Source organism: Dicentrarchus labrax, unplaced genomic scaffold (genome assembly GCF_905237075.1).
Source record: "Dicentrarchus labrax unplaced genomic scaffold, dlabrax2021, whole genome shotgun sequence".
Classification (NCBI taxonomy): Eukaryota; Metazoa; Chordata; class Actinopteri; family Moronidae; genus Dicentrarchus; species Dicentrarchus labrax.
The window spans coordinates 1,883,748-1,900,678 of NW_026136702.1; the positions used below are offsets into that span (position 1 = coordinate 1,883,748).

A 16,931-nucleotide genomic window follows, 5' to 3' on the forward strand; every position below is an offset into this window, starting at 1 on the left:
GTTGGGGTGCTACAAACACATTACATAACAAACATGTTCAAGGAAAGAGACTCAAACTAAATAAACAAAACAATGTTAGGAAGATTACAATTGTATCCATCAACATAATTCAGGTTTAAAATGGTTATCAGTTGAACAGGTTGACGAATCCTGACCTGAGAGTTTCCAGTTTACTGTGTGAACTCTTCAGTCCAACAGAAAGTAGCTTCAGTCCTGAATCCTGCAGGTTGTTGTTACTTAGGTCCAGCATTCTCAGACAAGAGGACAGGGAGCTGAGAACTGAGGACAGAGCTTCACAACTTCTCTCTGAGAGGTTACAGCCACTCAGTCTGTAGAGACAATGATCAACAATAAGAAAAATAACATTTGTGACCAGCACTTTATCACTCAGCCAAAACCAAAAACACTTTAAATTAGTTCTGTAAAAATATTAGCTAGTGAGGAGTTCCCAATGTTGGTGATATATAATGTCTTTATAATCTCTCTAAGTCGAAAAGATAGCGATAGAGTATTTAAGTGATAATACAGAAATCCAACTATTTCTCTACTTACAGAGCTTTGTTGGAGGCTTTGACCACTGGCAGCAGCCTCAGAAGAGCCTCCTCTGAAGCAGAGTATTTCTTCAGTTCAAACACGTCCAGATCTTTTTCTGATGACAGTAAGATGAAGCCCAGAGCTGACCACTGAGCAGGAGACAGTTTATCTGTGGAGAGACTTCCTGAACTCAGGGACTGTTGGATCTCCTCCACTAGAGAACGATCATTCAGTTCATTCAGACAGTGGAACAGATTGATGCTTCTCTCTGCAGAGAGATTCTCACTGATCTTCTTCTTGATGTACTGGACTGTTTGCTGATTGGTCTGTGAGCTACTTCCTGTCTGTGTCAGCAGACCTCGTAGGAGATTCTGATTGGTCGGCAGTGAAAGACCCAGCAGGAAGCGTAGAAACAAGTCCAGATGTCCTTGTTGACTCTCTAAGGCCTTGTCCACAGCAGTCTGGTGGAGATATTTTAGATTCCCTTTGTCTTTAATTAATTTAGACAACCAGGATGTTGTTTCTTGTTCTGCCAGCAGATTGACTCCAGAGTTGATGAATGTCAGATGGACATGAAGAGCAGCCAGAAACTCCTGAACACTCAGATGGACGAAGCAGAAGACCTTGTCCTGGTACATTTCTTTCTCCTCTTTAAAGATCTCTGTGAACACTCCTGAGTACACTGAGGCTGCTCTGATATCGATGCCACACTCTGTCAGGTCTGATTCATAGAAGATCAGGTTGCCTTTCTGCAGCTGCTCAAAAGCCAGTTTCCCCAGAGACTCAATCATCTTTCTGCTCTCTGGACTCCAGTGTGGATCTGTCTCAGCTCCTCCATCATACTTGATGGTCTTCACTTTGGACTGAACCACCAAGAAGTGGCTGAACATCTCAGTCAGGGTCTTGGGCAGCTCTCCTCCCTCTCTGTTCTTCAACACATCCTCCAGAACTGTAGCAGTGATCCAGCAGAAGACTGGGATGTGGCACATGATGTGGACGCTTCGTGATGTCTTGATGTTGGAGATGATTCTACTGGCCTGCTCCTGATCTCTGAACCTCTTCCTGAAGTAGTCCTCCTTCTGTGGGTCAGTGAACCCTCTGACCTCTGTCACCATGTCAACACACTCAGCAGGGATCTGATTGGCTGCTGCAGGTCGTGAGGTTATCCATAGGTGAGCAGAGGGAAGCAGTTTCCCCCTGATGAGGTTTGTCAGCAGCACACCCACTGAGGTGGACTCTGTAACATCAGTCAGGATCTCAGTGTTGTGGAAGTCCAGAGGAAGTCGACACTCATCCAGACCGTCAAAGATGAACACAACCTGGAACTCTTCAAACCTGCAGATTCCTGCTTCTTTGGTTTCAGTAAAGAAGAGATGAACAAGTTCCACCAAGCTGTACTTTTTCTTTTTCAACACATTCAGCTCTCTGAACGTGAATGGAAATGTGAACTGTATGTCCTGGTTGGCTTTGACTTCAGCCCAGTCCAGAGTGAACTTCTGTGTTAAGACTGTTTTCCCAATGCCAGCCACTCCCTTTGTCATCACTGTTCTGATTGGTTTATTTCTTCCAAGTGAGGGTTTAAAGATGTCTTCCTGTCTGATTGTTGTTTCTGGTCTGTATGGTTTCCTGGATGCTGTTTCAATCTGTCTGACCTCATGTTCATCATTGACCTCTGCATTCCCTCCCTCTGTGATGTAGAGCTCTGTGTAGATCTGGTTCAGAGAGGTTGGGTTTCCTGCTTTAGCAATCCCCTCAAACACACACTGGAACTTCTTCTTCAGCTTAGATTTAAGTTCACGTCGGCACGCTGGAGCAACAGTTCCTGAATGAAGAAAGAAGAAATGTAGTTAATCAGAAGCTCCAATAAATCTGATGGATGTAAACTTTAAGACCTCAAGATGGTATTTATTTTCCTCCCCCGTTAAATCTCTTCAGCTCATCAGTTGTAAACAGTTTCTGTTTTCAGTCCAGAAGAAATTATAGATCTGATACAATGTGTGCATCATATTATCAGCGGAGTTGTAAAAGTAAACTTCTCCCATGTTGCCTCCATTTCCTCTTTCCATCATGTTCAATCTGTTAAAATCCTCTTACTGCTCTGTAGACAGCCAGCCAGCTCTTCCTTCTTCATTCTCCTCAGGAAGTGCACTGTGATCTTCAGTAATGACTCTATGCTGCTCCTCCTCTGCTCTTCATCCTCACCATCCAACACCTCCTCATCCTCCCTCTGACTCTCTGAGCATTCTGGGTAATCTGAACTCAGAACCTTCTGAATCTTCTTCAGCTCGTTCTTCACAAAAGTGACAATGTTGTCCTCCAGCAGCTGGAACAGAATATTACATGAATAACTCAAAGTCAAATCATGGAAGCAAACATCAGATCCATGTTGGACAGACTGACAATCCACTGGTCTAAAAAGTGCACAAATTATGTGAACACAGTAGATGTAAAAGTAGTTGTTGTCCATGTACAGACCATAAATATGGAGTCCAGGTGTGTTTGATGCTGCTGGGCAGACTGACCACTGGGAACCTCTGAGCTCTCCTGGTCCACTCTGTGGAGGAATCATGAAGAATGAGCTCACATTATGTCTGTCCCCACAGAGACAAACACAAGGTAAAGGTCCATGAAGTGATATTTGGATGTGAACAGTGAATCTGATGACTCCCTGTAGTGGTAAAGGTTTACTAGTCCTGCTGATTCCACTGAGAATCAACAGCTCAGTTTGGTTCAGTCCCAACAGCTCTCACCAACCCCTCCATATAGCTCTCCCTCCCTCACTGTACACGGCTGAAGTGCCCTGGAGCAAGGCACCTAGAGCCTCCAGCTGCTCCAGTGGAGCTGCTCAGTGTCTGCTTGTATCAGACTGGTTGTACTGGGCAGCTCCCAGTGTGAATGTGTTTGATTGTGTGAGTGTGAGGGAGCTGCTGCTGAAAGAGAGTGTTGGTGCTCAGAGAACTTCATCTGAGTCAGTAAAGGTTTAAAAACTGGAGATCTCACAACTGAGAGTCTGATAAAAACACATCATTTTATTTTACCTTTAGTTTGAAATCCTCACCTTTGATCAACAGAGTGGCGGCCATCTTTGAAGTATATACGATTTTCCATAGAGCGGTCACTCTTCATGGACACACAGCTGGGTTCAGGTTTTTTCCTCCTGATAGAAAAACAGGATCAGTTCTGCACTGCACCCACAACACACTGAGACAGAACCTGCCAGTGACTGAATACACCGACTGTACACAGTGTATTTGTACCCAGGGAGTTCTTGGTTAGGATTTCTATAAAGTCAGTGTTTGATTTAGACATGTTTCACTGTGTATTTTAAAGCTGTATTCAGTGCAGTGTGCAGTATAGGCGGGGAAATTATGGAGTGGAGTGACCATATCGGTCCAATTAGGATAAAAAGAGGAACAGACGTGGTGTCAAAGCAGTGAGTTTCTATAAACTGCTGCAACTATTTGTTCACTGTGAAACTGAGGCTGTTGTAAATTGAGCTGATCAGACACAAACCATCACCGTCCATTAAAAGACATTTAAAACATTTAAAAATAGAGATTTCACAACTGAGAGTCTGATAAAAACACATCAGTTTATTTTCACATCAGTTTGAAATCCTCACCTTTGATCAACAGAGTGGCGGCCATCTTTGAAGTTTAAAGGAAGACCCATAGAGCGATCACTCTTCATGGACACACAGCTGGGTTCAGGTTCAGGACAGTCTGGTCTCTGATGGATCCTGATAGAAAGAAATTCATTAAAGCTCACATATTCAGAAACATTCTCACTGAATCAAAGACTTTGTGAAATGATGTATAATTTGAAATGTTTGAATACAGGGCTGGACAATAAGAACAATGTCTTCAATTACTGACATTATGGACGTGTTACTGAACACAATTTACTGATGTCACACACTTCAACACACTGTCTGAATTCCATATAATTAAAGTGAGAGCAGCTACAACATCTAACCAGCGAGCAATCAGCTCCCAGTCCAGTCCAGAAGAGCAGAATGTGGAACTGGTCAGACTGGAATGAATCAGGACAAACATCAGCAGTGAGCAACATGAGGAAGGAAATCTGCTCTGATTGATTCAAACACATGTTACTGTTACATTTCTCATTATGAAGCTGACAGTTTGTCCTGATACTGATTTGAGATCAGATTGTCCAGCCCTGTTTGAATACTGACAACTACGTATTTTTGCTCCGATAAATGTCTTTGTTTCAAATGGAGAATCAAAGCCTTTGTGACATGGAGAAGAGTCATGGACAGTTAGAGATCCTCATCTCACCTCTGAGCTTTGGTCCTTGTGTCATGTTCCCCACACAGAGTGCTTTTAGAGGGAGGGACTCCCTCCTTTCTGTCCTCACACTGATCCATAGCAGAGCCCACACCTTCACACAGACACAGCAACCTGCTGGGAGAGATCACACATTATTTCCCATCATTCCTCTCAGTCACATGACAAACACACACAGCTCTGATTGGAGGGATTAGTCGACTCGCAGCAACGTGAACTCAGAAATGTTGAGTCCCAAAGTTTTATGTCAGAAATGTACAGTGTGGGTCCCCAGCATTTAGAAACGGACAGATTCCAACTAAATTATCATTATTAGCATTAATAAGCATGTATGTATGTCTGTGTGGAGAATATTTCAACAGATACTATAGTAGTGGTTTTGGGAGTTGCTGAGGATGATGCATCAAATTGTGACATTTACAAAATACAAAATTGCAAAAGCTCTTTGTCGTTGTTCAGATATTTATTCAAATTTCTGCTGGTGTTCTTTTGCTGTGCAGCATTTTCTCATTGACCTGTGTCTCTGCAGCTGTGGTTATGCATTAAGCTAATAAATAATCTCAAAATTGACGAAGAAATACTCAAAAATCAGCTCACTGGGAGATAAAATGTTGCCACAGATGTCAGAAATTGAATCATTGTCAATAACCCCCCAAAAAACCCTCCTTTATTTTCCAAATCAGCTAAACAATTAGCCTACTGAAATATTGTCCATATAGCTGATTAAGAATGCTAATTATGCTAATTGATCAACATATGCAAGTTAGCATCGGTCAGTGTGTAACTGCTGGAGATGCAGACTGTATATTTCTAACACACAATAGGACAATTTTGTATTGCTTTTGCTTTTGCTGTTCTTAAGATTCATAAACTGTCATCGTCCTAAGGAACTTCTGACAGAATTTCAGCTTGATAAGATAAATCTGCTGGAAGATATACATAAAAGTAAAAAAATATTACATTTCCTTTCACCACTAGGTGGCGCTCTCAATATTACTGAATATTATCACATAGACGTGTTCAGGACGGACTCTTATCAAACATGTGAAGTTTCGTTGAGATCAGATCATGTACGCAGAAGTTATGACAAATCCCTCTTTTATAGCGAGTCATTGAAACTGGACGCCACGCCGTTCAACAGAATGTCGTAAATAGCACAACTTTTAATCATGAATGTCTTTAGATTGTGCTGATTAAATTTGAAGTTTATCTGATAAATTCCATAGTCAAATACAACGTGTGCAAATTGCTGAGGAAATTTAAAATGGCCAGCTTCCTCTTGGGTTTGGGTTATGGGTCCAAGAAGCTTTTTTGCTTTTTTTATCACGATAAACATGCATATTTTTTTTGGGGGGGGGTTTTGCCCCTGGTTTTTTTCTTGCACAGGGGAATTTTTTTTTTACGTGTTCTCAAAAAATTTTTTTTTGATTGAAATTGACTTTTCGAGCATGCTGCAAATATGCAGTCAAAGAGGCAGACAATAATAATTCCTTCCATTAATTATTAAATAATCAGTTACAATCATATAATCATGTTTCCTTTCATTGTTACATATTTCATTTTGTAATATAGAATCAACTTCAATCATTATACAGCTTTTGGTTATTATAATCTCTGTGCATTGCGTTATTCAGATGGAGAGTCCCTAATGCTCCGTTGTTATCTTTCTCCGTTACTCGATGGAAAGTCCAGCAGACAGAGGCCCTGGAGAGCACTACTTAACTCACCTGGAGGATGCTGTATTCCTCGTACACCAAAAGGAAAACGTAATAAAATGATGAAAACTGATGTTATCTGCCTTTAAAAAATATTTTTCTGTCCAAAACAAAAGTGTTTGTGAGAAATGACAAAGTCTCTCTGTATCGTGTCTGTTGACTGTGTTGTTCCTCTTTCTATCCACCTCAGATAGAGGAACATTCATCACGTGTCTTCCTGTTAGACGGCCATTATTGCTAAACCACATAGTTCATGTTAACTCAGTGAGTGCCTGTATAAGTCCTTGTGGGGCAATTTGTGGGGCAATTGATTTTGCCACAGTATCAACAACAGTAACACAGGGTGAGACATACAGATAGAAAGAAAAACCCACCAATGACTACACATATTTAAACACATAAAAACATAAAACATTAAAACATCATCATTGAAAACTTCCTTTTCAGAGGCACAAACCTTGGACAGACCCCGGCTCTAGGTGGGTAGTCCCGCCCTGAACACATCTATGTGACAATATTTATATATAGTGATAGGGCCAAACACTGCCAACAGGAAGTAAGCACTGTGTGGCGATTTTGATCTGATTTATGTGAAATTGTCATGTTTTGGTCCGCACGTTTTATGACTACACGTTAGTATAAACAATCACTGCAGAGCCCTGATATGTAGTGATTGAGACCCTGACCCACCAAACATCCTGGAAAGTGACAAAGTTACGTTTTTCACTCTAAATTACATAATTATACATAATCGCCAGCAGTAAACTGGATGCTGTCTGACTCCCTCACTTGCAAGATGGAGAATGTTTTCCGGTGGAAAGTAAACTGATGTCTCGGTCTGGAGGGCTGGCGGTCGCAGTGATTTTTGATCGCATACACTCCGTGAGTTTTTCGCTGGTGACAGACGCTGTTTTTTGGGCAGAAATGTGACGAAGAGTCGGTAGGACAGGCGGAAGGACAGACAAGAGGACAGACAGGAGGACAGACGCTTCTCCACGTACAGCTGTGGTATTTATTTTCCTCTTGTAAGTTTCCAAAGACAGTTACAGTTACTACTGTTGTTTGGTCCTGTAATGTTGCTTTGTGGGACATTTCTCTTTATTAAGTTGAGTGAGAAACCTGTGCAGTTATCAGACTGTCTGACCGACACACCCTCGCTCTGCGCCGTCGGCTTAAGCGTCCGGTATACTCGACGCAGACCAACTGTCGCGCGACAACATGACGTCACCGTGCACTTCCAAATTTTCCAGCATATGTCCTCCTCTTTTCCAACATTCATGGCGATTTCTCGCAACTCTGAGCATCTCTGTGCTCCTTTATTGAATGATCGTACAGATTGTCCATCTTCCTGTTTCCTGTTTGTCGCGCGCAGCTGAAAAAAAAAGAGTGGTGCGCGACCGGGCCAAAATCCTGGTGCGCCAGCGAGATCTACGTCATTATGACGTCACGTTGTCACGTGACAGGTCGAATGCGGCGAGTATACCGGGCGCTTTATCCATTCACACTAGTTTGGTAGTTTCAAAACAATTTTTTGATGTGGAAACCCTTACTGCCATTGCTCTCTCTCTCTCTCTCTCTCTCTCTCTCTCTCTCTCTGATGTATGCTAGCCTATATTACAGGGCTAAATAATATGTCCGGCCCAGTTAGGCTATGCTACAAGTTAGTCTGTTTATGCTGCCAGGTTTCATCCCATTTCAGATGTAGTTTACTTTGTTCTTTCAGAATTTATATGCGCTGACCATGAGGTGTGGTACTTTCACATTAGTGGAATGGGGTTCATCTCCCTACAGTGTCCTTGCTAAAAGCCAAATTATATGAAAACACAATAGTTATCAATCTACACATTTCACAACAAACCTAAATGTCCCTGACGTCCCACCTTCAAACACAACCACATTTGGCCATCCATGAAAAAGCTACTTAACCTCTCACTTTCTATAGCAATACATACTTCCTACGGGCAGTGCACTAGTACAATATAACATACAAGATAATCCACAGAGGTCACCTCTTGTCATTATATATTTACAGCAATATAAGTAAAACAAACACTACCACCATGAATCTCTTTCCTTTGTCCATTGTGTCCAACAGTAGTTACAGTAGAGCTCTGAGTACATCGTTACCTTAAGTTATTTTAAGCCATTTCTCTTTTGAATTAAGTCAATGTAAATATGGATTAGTAACCAGGTTACAATGGAGGCCTATGTAAATAAAATAAATAAATAAATCTGATACTCTGCATCACCTGATATCTCCAAGTAACATGGGTTTTTTTTATATTATTACATTACAACACCACAATATGGTCACTAAATCATTTATAACAAAAATTAGAAGCCCTTTCAATTAAAAAATACATATTGTAGTTATTTGCCATTTGGACACAGCCAACTAAAGACATTCATGATTAAAAGTTATGCTATTTACGTTATCCCGTCGAACAGCGTCACAGCTTTTGTTAAATTCAATATTTAGGGCGTGTCCGTGGGATTGAAGTTGGCCATTTTGAATTTTTCAAACAATGTGCCCGAGGCGACGTTCGAGGATTCGCCACAAAGTAGGCTCGACTTCAGTGTGCAATGTCCAATCTCCAATAAACTTCACATATTCTGTAACAGTCCCACCCTGAACACGTCCTCATAATGTCAGCATATGTGGTCCAATCTCAATGAAACTTCACGTGTTTGATGAAAGTCCCGCCCTGAACACATCTACATTACAATATTCAGATATAGTGATAGCGCCACCTACTGGCAACAGGAAGTATGCGCTGCGTGATGATTTTGATCTGATTTACGTGAAAAACGCGTTCGATCACCCATGCTTGCAGCTTTAATATTCACATTGTAACTTCCCAAATTATTGATATGCAATTCTTGGTGTTGTTGCTTGTTTTATTTTCTTTTATTCTCGTATTTTAACTGTGTTTTGTTTGGTTACTTATGTTTATACTTTGTTTGTTTGCTTTTATCTCACTTATTTTGTCACAGCACTTTGTAACCCAGTAAAAGTACTGATTCAACTTCTTTTACACAAGTCAAAGAAAAGAAAGTGCAGGTTCTGAAATGGACTCATAGTAATAACAGAAAAAAGTTCAGTTTTTTGTGCAAAGCTGAAACTTTAAATAGGATCTGTAAGTTGTCTGTTTCGTCTTGTTACGTTGTTTTGTTACTTTGGTCATGTGTGATTTGCAGCAGTCTTGATGTTGGGAAGGTGTGCAATGATGCAAAATAATAATAATAATAATAATAATAATAATAATTGATAAATCCCCTTAAAGTAAGTAACTTACTAGAAACTAAGGTAACAAGACAGTTTTTAAAATGTAAGGGGTAGAAGCACAGATATTTGTGCGAAAAATGTCAGAAAAATAAACTCAAAGTACAGATACGTGAAAAACCACTTAATTATTCCTTAATATTGTATTACTTACTTTACTTCATAATTTCCTACCTATGGCACATTACCCCTTACTCCGACTATCTAGTCAAATGGTGACAAATAAATACATAAATAAATTAAGAACAAAAAAGAAAAAAGAAGAAAACACATACGGGTGGAGACAGGCAGAATATAAATCAGTATGCATATTAAGGTTGATTTTGCACAGATTAGATCAAATTAAAGCAGCAGAGCTCGTGAATTAAACACTTAAGTCTTATCAAGAGATGTCTTAAAAGGTTTCCAAACCTTCAGGATGTAATTGTGTGAATCTGTTCCATCAAAGTAATAGAAAACATTTAATCTCCTAAAACATGGGGACGAGGGAGACTTCCGGTTTAGTAATATTAATCTTTAGCTGCATCCACTATATTAGAGACATGAAACTTTTACACCGAGACAATGAAGTAAAAATCTATATTAAAATAAATTAATATTATCTGACGCTACCAACTGTCTTAGATGTGATGGTTATTGGGGCTCGTCAGCTCAAGTCAGGATTTAAATCACATGATTTGGTGGTCATTAGAAACATCATCATCAGCTGTTAGGCTTGGCAACAATGTATACACCGTCCATCATCAATAAATATACATTTATTACATTAAATTATGTTCTACTCAGTGTGATTGAGGAGAGATAATCAGAGGGGCAGAGTTTTACCAGCATCATTATTTCCAGGACCAAAGTTTGGGAAGAGGTTCTCAGTGAAGGAGTAGATAAGAGCTGCAGCATCAGTGTCATAAAAGGAGACCAGACCCTCCTCATAATCCACAAACAGCCCCACATTCTCAGGCTGAGACTTCAGAGAGAGACAGACTGAAGGGTCAGCTTGACTGATATTTCTTTTCTCTTACTCTTTGAGACTTGTCTTGACTGCAGCTCTGCTGTCGCTTAGACAAGCTTACACTATCATTTCCAGGAAATGTGTCACTGAAGCTCTTTCAGTGTTGCTCCTCCTCTCAGTGCAGCTCTGTGAGTGAGCTGTTATTGACTGATTGGGAAATACCTTTGGAACAAGATGAGTTTTTTCTTTGATTTTTTTGTTATTTTTACTGTGCATATTGTAGCATCTCATACTGGACACAAAGTCAGAGCTGAGTTGGATTTATTTTATTTTTTCTACAACATAACAATGAAAGGAGAACACTAACACAGTCCACCACTAGCAAAAATTATACAGTCAAGAGTTCAACATTTGGGGAATTCACAGGGGTCAGCACAGCAGGATGAGCAACAAATGCATCTCATGCTGGGTGAACCATTTTCTTGATCGTGGCATCCCACCTGCCAGGTAAGTAAGAGTTGAATGTGTCAGAAACTGGGGTGTCATTCCCAGACACAGCCCCCTGGTGGTCGGTGCCTGCCACGAATAATCCCAGGGTTCGTGGCCTTTAAGTATTAGCCCGCCTCAATCACTTGGAAAGCTGGTTGTTTCTGTCTCGGAGGAAGTCGGCACAGCCAAGCAGCCACACAAAAGCCTGCAACCCAAGTCTGCTAGCAGTGGAAGAATATCTGGAGCACATTTCTTACATAGAGGAAATGACAATATCAGAGAGGAGGACATACAATTCATTCTGTCCCATCTAAAAGGCCATGTCTACTTGTTGCTGCCTTCGGGGCTAAACCGAACCCTGCTGCACAGCAACACTGCCACTTTCTGTACAAACAGGACCTCCATGAACCAAACACACACACCATCCAAAACCAGATGTCCCAGAACCTCCAAACTGTGTTCAAACTTTAACAAATAGACTCAAAGAATCAATAATAACATATCTGCTGTCAACTGAAGAGTCCCAGGATGAAAACATCAATACTGAAGAAGGGTTTGATACAGAAAGACATACAGGATGACAAGATAAACAGATGAATTAGAGCCCAGAGGTGTTTCAGTTGGACGCCGAATTCATCTTCCCGTCTCTAAACCTCCGATTTAACAGAAAAACTTTTGACGTGTTGTATTAATCTGCAGTCAGACTCTAATATACAGCATACTGTCAATGTTCAGACTACAACGGCGCCCTTCTCCCATACACTGCTCATAGGCTGACACCTGCTGGTGACTTTATGGAACTGCATGGAGGTGACACACACAGAGGTGACACGGTCTTCTTTCTAAATTGTAATATTGACTCACAACCCATTAACGCTGCTATGAAACTTATGTGTCTTGTTGGCAAATATCATATCCATAAGGCTGGAACGCTTCAAACCTAATGTTCATCTGTATTTTGTTGAATTATAATTTGTCTTTGACTTTGATTAACAAACAAGAAAGCCATAAGACCTCTCAAATATTTGGATAATTACTATGTAAAAGTAAACAATAACTTCTATACATACATACTGTATATGTGAGTTTATAATTCACTCCTACAATGTGATGTCATTCAGAAACTTTTTATTTTATATGTGTAACAGGTGTGTGGATTGGGCATAAACAGAGGACGACTCACAGAACTGTTAACCAGCATTTATTTGCTCCTGCAGAAGACAATATAGCACATTCATTTCCTTCTGCTCTTTTTTTCCTGCACCTCTGCTTCCTCAGCAATGCAAAACAACACTGTGTGATTTCATTATCTTTCTGAAAATACATATAGATAAATTAATTTAAACATTACAGGGTATATGTAACTCAATGTGCATATTACAAAAACAAAAAAAATACTAAAAGAGCTGTTACAGTTTACCAGAAAACATTTAATTTAATAACAAATCTATATAAACTATATAGAATAGGTTAAACAGAGTAAAAAGTGTGTGTGGGGTGGGTGACTAAACAGAAACAACACAAACGAAGGAGCTACGGAAGTTCGGGAGCTACGGAAGGACAAAGTTCAGAAAACTCAATTTCCACTGGAAATAAACCAAAATAACAGAAAATGAAAAATAACTCAATGAGATAAAATTCAGACTCAATGAAAATGAATCAAATTCACAAATACATATTAAAAGTAAGTGTAACCAAGGTTAAAAATCTATATTAAAAAGAGCTATATTAAAAAGTAAATTCATGAAGTACGTTATTAATGTTAAAGATTAAAAACTGATATTTGTCTAAAAAGCAATTCAACTGAGATAAAGAGAAAATAAATAGGAAGTTTATTTTGAAGGAGATGGGTTGGAGACGCGCTGTCAGCCAATCAGGAAGAAGCTCGGACTGTTGACCTGCACGGAGCAGAGTTCACGTCACCTTGAGCTCCTGGAAGAACAGAGAGGAAACCCCGCGTCGACAACGATTCCTACCTCGTGAAGATAAAGCGATAAAAGTTGTTGAAAACTGATTAAAAACTGATTGAAATAATCCAGTGTGGAGCCCTGGACCTGTGAGAGTGCAGTCGGAGAGACCTGACGTCTCCCTCACGAAGGAAACGCATCGGTGAGCGATCGTCTTTACCATGCTAAGCGCTAGCTGAAGATGCTAACTAGCACAATGGCAGACGCCATTCACTAATGCTACAACCATTAGCTTGATATTTTAATGCTGCAAACTGAATCCAATGCTGTGTAATATGTTGGTTTGTATAATTGTTACACACTGAACTGTGTAATGTGTTGATTTAGCACTTTTATCTGTGCATTTTAAGCACATTAAGCCATATTTTAATTATCTTTGGATGTTACATTTTATTTGAGATGTAAACGTCCCATCACATGACCGAGGGTCCAACATGTGTCTGCTTACTGGTATCTAGGACCACGTTCAGACTGCAGGCAAAAGTGGCCCAGATCGGATCTTTTGGGGTCAAGACTTCAGACCAGGTCAGACTTCTTCAGAAGTAGTGTGAACACTCAAATCAGATTTAGACCACTTCCATATGTGGTCCTGAATCTGATCCAGGTCTGATTGTTTTCAATGCGGCCGCAGTGTGAACAACCAAGCTGGATTTGATGCGACTTTTACGTCAATCTACATCGACATTTGTCACAGTGATGCGCCGGCGAGTTCGCCCTCGACACAGACGGTAAAATTAAAAACTTGACTAGGCCTACAAAATGGAGAACAGTGATGGAGCAAGTCAATGGAGGGAGAGTGAGGTGTTAGACCTAATTAGTATTTGGGGAGATACTTCAATTCAAGCAAAACTAGAAGGATCGTACCGTAACCGCTCCGTTTTTGAAGAAATAGCAAAGGAAATGTAAGAACAGGGACACAGGAGAACGTGGCTGCAGTGCCAAAGGAAGGTGAAGAGCCTTAAAGCTAAATTTAAAGAAACAAATGAGTCCAATAACCGAAGCGGTCGCGGTCGCATCACCTGCCCATTTTATAACGAGCTTAGCCGTGTTATGGGCGATAAACCCAGCTGTCAGCCGTTGGAGCTGCTGGATAGCTACGAAGCAGGCGAAGAGGAGCCTGAAACTCCGAGGAGGTCGGCGGACAGCCTGGATATTGATGGCGAGACAGGTAAGTTTTCAGTCTTGACATTCACAGCCGACGCATATAGAAAGTCTTGAGTGGAAACGCACTTTAATATAAAATAAAAGTTAGAAATATTGCAAAGAAGTTTTACATTTGGAGACTAGAAAGTTGGCGTGTTTATTAGAGGAAAATTCTGTTAACAGAATAAACGAGCCAGTCAGCTGCTCCCAGTTTTCTTTGCACAACTCGGAAACCCATCAGAGAAGCAGAGACTACCCTGTACGTGTCTGTCATTCAAAAATGTACAGTCTATCTATGATCTGATCCAGTGCACTGGTGACCTGGATCTGAAGAACCAAATCCCATATTATAACCTAACATATAAGTTAAGAGGGGGGCTACCAGGTGACCCTCATCTTCTCAGGGTAACGTGTGTGTGTTGAGGGTGTTATGTAAACCACCTTTCTACCAGGCACCAGTCCAGCCCTCACAGTACAACCCAAGACAACTTGCCGCCTCAGCCGACCTTTTACAACTTTACTCAGCCCCCTAAATTTAGCATGGGTTCACCTCAGCCTCCACCATGTAACGAGACAACCAACCAGCCTCTATCTTTCCTGCAAGATCTGGCTCAACTTCTACCTTTCAACCATCCCCCTGCACATCCTCCAGATCTACCTCAGCCCTTCAGCCAGGACTCAGGACATCCACCATTCTACCGACCTCCAGGTGATGAGGAAAAGTAAATCAGATCACGATATTGTGACTTGCTTTCAGTATTGTTGCATCTATGCAAAGTGTATCCATCATTATAAAGGTTAATTACAGTTCAGATTATATTTGACAGTTTGATTTCAGGTTACAGTTTTAACGTTATATAGTTTTATTAAACCGACAGAGACTTGCACTATAGCAGAATAATTTTATTTTGAACATGAACATTTATCAACATATTTATTCAAAGTAGAACATATAAATGAGCAGGTTTTCTCATTTTTTGGCAGAGAAAAGTCCTTGTGTGGAAAATTTGATGAGAATTTTTATATGGATTTGTTGTTTACATAAACCTGCACAACTGAGAATTTTACAGGGATGCATTTCATTTTTATTTAATTTTTCCAGAACATCCTGTTGTCCTGAAGAGTAGATTGACCAGGTCCCTCATAGGCCTCACCATGCTTCTCGCACACATTGTGGAGAGTGCAGCATGCACTTATGATGGTAGGGACAGTGGAGATGTCCACATCCAGCCGTTTCCCCAGGCATCTCCACCGCCCCTTCAATCGGCCGAATGCACATTCCACTGTCACCCTGGCTTTGCTGTGTCGCTCGTTAAAGTACCTTTGCTGCTCTGTCAGGTTCCCTGTGTCAGTGTACCCTTTAAGCAGCCAGATCCACATGGGTTACGCCGGGTCACCAAGCAGCACACAGAGGACTTGGCAATGCCAAACAGGTTACCCAGCGTGCGGTAACCTGTCCCTGTTGCCAGCCAATACAGCCCAACTCCTACACGTTTCCACACGGAGATGGTCGCCTAAATTGAGCGTCCTGCTGTAGGAGTCTTGAGGAGAGGCACTGACAGATATAATCAAAAGATGCCCTCGACATCCGAAAGTTTTCAAAAAACTGCGTCTCTGTGAAGCTAAAGTGCATTTTTAACTCTGATACACATTGTTCCTATGTTTTTATGTTGATGAGAGCAAGGGGATGAAAGTTTCATGAGTTTTGAACTGCAATTGTTTACATAGTATAAAAAATATGAAAAAGCTGAATGAACTTTGAACGTTTGAATGAACTTTCTACTTTGAAACATTTAGAAGAAGGTGCCAAAATAATCTGTCTCCTCCCATACACTGCTCATAGGCTGACACCTGCTGGTGACTTTATGGAACTGCAGCTGACAGTTGGAGAGAAAATAAAGGCAGAAAATAGAAAGAAAGTAGGTACAGGACTCTCTCCGGACAGACCCCCTATAAATCCCCCACAGAGACAGGGAGCTGCTGTGTTGCTCCGGTAGCACATATACTAAGATTGGAGCGATACAGAGAAGATTAACATGGCCCCCTAACTGAGGTTAACACCACTGTCACTGTTCGGTTGTTTATTGAGAAAATTCTGAGCTCAGATCACAGTAATTCTCCCAAATCAACTCTTTTATGGAAACTAAACTTCCCTGAACAACACATTCGGTCAGAGTCTAATAAATTCCTCATTCCACATAAAATGAAAGAAGTTCACATAAAGATATTACATAGATACCACCCCTGTAATAAAATATTAAATACATTAAAAATACATATTTCTCCATTATGTTCTTTCTGTAAAACAGAAATCAAATCTACCTCTCATCTATTCCTTAAACAGACTCACAAGAGTTCTGGACTGAAGTTGATTTATTCATTTTTAACCAGATTGACACCCATTAATCAATGTTGTCTTGTATTTCTTTAACACACTTCTGAAGTTCAACTTTCAGGATCTTCTCCAGCGACACGTAGAGCCCATCTACCTTGCTGTTTAGCTGTTTTTCAATATTATCCACTTTCACCTGGATCACTTTCATC

At 40.6% G+C, this 16,931-nt stretch overlaps 1 protein-coding gene, 1 long non-coding RNA gene and 1 other non-coding gene across 7 annotated transcripts in view; 1 reads left to right on the plus strand and 2 right to left on the minus strand.

The window, feature by feature from the left end:
* LOC127373978 (uncharacterized) overlaps positions 1–16,931 on the minus strand; it is a 423,284-nt gene that overhangs the window by 278,479 nt on the left and 127,874 nt on the right. The gene's annotated exons all lie outside the window — the stretch shown is intronic.
* The window catches only part of LOC127374042 (uncharacterized), a 117,441-nt gene that overhangs the window by 6,472 nt on the left and 94,038 nt on the right, over positions 1–16,931 (plus strand). The window lies entirely within an intron of this gene.
* On the minus strand, positions 11,139–11,303 carry LOC127352490 (U1 spliceosomal RNA). Its single transcript, XR_007881099.1, has one exon. It is a non-coding gene; the product is annotated as a U1 spliceosomal RNA (small nuclear RNA).